This window comes from Propithecus coquereli, unplaced genomic scaffold (genome assembly GCF_000956105.1).
Source record: "Propithecus coquereli isolate 6110/MARCELLA unplaced genomic scaffold, Pcoq_1.0 Scaffold468, whole genome shotgun sequence".
NCBI lineage: Eukaryota > Metazoa > Chordata > Mammalia > Primates > Indriidae > Propithecus > Propithecus coquereli.
Window position 1 is genome coordinate 1,130,107 of NW_012150485.1, and position 2,027 is coordinate 1,132,133.

Below are 2,027 nucleotides of genomic sequence, written 5' to 3' on the forward strand. Positions count from 1 at the left end.
GTTGCAGTGAGGACAATGATGCCACCACACTCTACCCGGGGGTAGAGTCTCAAAAACAAAATTATTTTCAAAAGCTAATTGTGCAGTCTGAGATAAACAACTTATAACTAAGTTCCAAAACCTATGTTAGGACACAAGCGTTAATTTCAATTATTAACAATTTCTTTACAACAGGAATGAGACTGCACCACCAAGAGAGGCCACAGGAAGATAGAGCCACATCTACTGTGTGAGCCGATAGGAGCACAGAGAGCTGCTTCTTTAAGGATGGTTTGCAGTCCTGGACGCCCTCAAGTGTGCTGGCATGGCCTGCAGGGGCCCTCGAGGGCAAGGTAAGATTTGTGAAGAAGCAAAACTTCAGATGTCTGTATCTCCCTTCAGCAGTTGCCTTTCCAACCTACCACACTCAGCAGAGTGGAACGAGTAGCGAAACGTAAAACGTAAGCACCGTCAGCATGTTTGGCAGCCTCGCCCTGTCAAGACCTGAGGTCAAATTCAAATGTCTGATTTGTGATAACTCTTACAAGTCAGAATTCATCAGAAATAACCCTAGAAGTCAATAAGCCTTTCTGTCTTTGTTTTTTATGGCTGCCAACCATGAATTGAAAAAAAAAAAAAAAAGAAATCCATCATAATTTTATAAAGCTGCTCAAAGTATAAAGATATAACTAAAATCGGAGAGGGAAATGATGATTGCTATAGAAGGAAGAGTTCTATACTTTCAGAGAGAGACATGCCACTGAAATATGCACTCCCCCATGAATACGAAAGAATACAAAAGAAACAAGATATCCATTAACTGTCATTACTAAATTCATTATCAGAATGTCACCCAAAATAGTGTCTCCACCTCTCATCTCACAGTGATCAGATTATTACTAACTCAACTAATATTAATAACCCCACTCAACAGTAACTCCATGAATTAAAAACAACAGCTGTACCTCTACCACTTCTTTGTCCCCAGCCCACAGCTAACCTATCTTTAAAAGAAAACCTTTCACCAACATGATTTCTCACACCTTGAATACGTGGGTATATCCCACACAGTGGGAGCGGTACATGCAAATTAGCAGAATATCTACTCTTGGCACGTAATAGGAGCTGAGGAATTCTTTTTGATTTGAACTTAAATAGTCTTTATGGTGGCTTTTAATGAGTTATCACTCCCTTATGAAAACTCTCCTTTAACCCACCTCGAGAACAATTATAATAACCTGTTACACATAAAATATCTACAGCAAGCCAGCAGAAGAGAAAATGTCGGAAGCAAAAGCAAAAATGTCAACAGATCTGAATTAATACAACATGATAGTGTGTCTGTCCAAAGTGCAGAAGGTCATCTATGCCCCAGTGGTCAAGAATTTAGATTCTGAAGAACATAATTATTTCTTCCATTTAGCAAATCCTTTCCTGACTCCATGCCTCTTTTTCCTTGGAAAAAAAAAATCCAATTGAACACTTAAGGCCACCTGACTTCATACGACAGTAAAAACAACTAATAGCAGCCACGGCTAGACAACCACAACACAGCAGGCTGGGAGATTCCCCAAGATACCAGGCCTCCAGGGAGAATTTCTAGGAATTAAAAAATGGATTGGTTCCTGTGACTGCCTTGACATGTTTAGAACTTTGGTGACCCCACGTTCCTTGAGCAACTGTTCCATTGTCCTTTGAGGGGCATCTCTTACTGCCTGAGTATTTGGTAAACAGCAAAGGTATGGTCTGTCGGTGAGAAGATGAGAAGAATATAAATGGTTCCATCTCAGTGAGCTCATCTACCTACTGCGTGAGTTATTAAATAAGTAGTAGATGAGATACCAGTGGTTCCTTACGGGGTGAAAGAATGAAGGGGAAATCTAACATTGCAGCAACTGACTCTTTCTTTTCACTAATGGAGCCAGAGTCATTTACAATGGATTGCCTAGGGGTGGATTTTCTCCCAATTATTGCTTTCTTTTATATTTCCAAGTTGCATTTTCAGTTAAACAGACCACCCCACTGCTTTCAGATGACGGTCACTGACA

The 2,027-nt window shown here is 40.3% G+C and overlaps 1 protein-coding gene across 1 annotated transcript in view; it reads right to left on the reverse strand.

Annotated features, from left to right (window-relative positions):
- The window catches only part of UNC79 (unc-79 homolog (C. elegans)), a 237,920-nt gene that overhangs the window by 24,270 nt on the left and 211,623 nt on the right, over window positions 1-2,027 (reverse strand). The gene's annotated exons all lie outside the window — the stretch shown is intronic.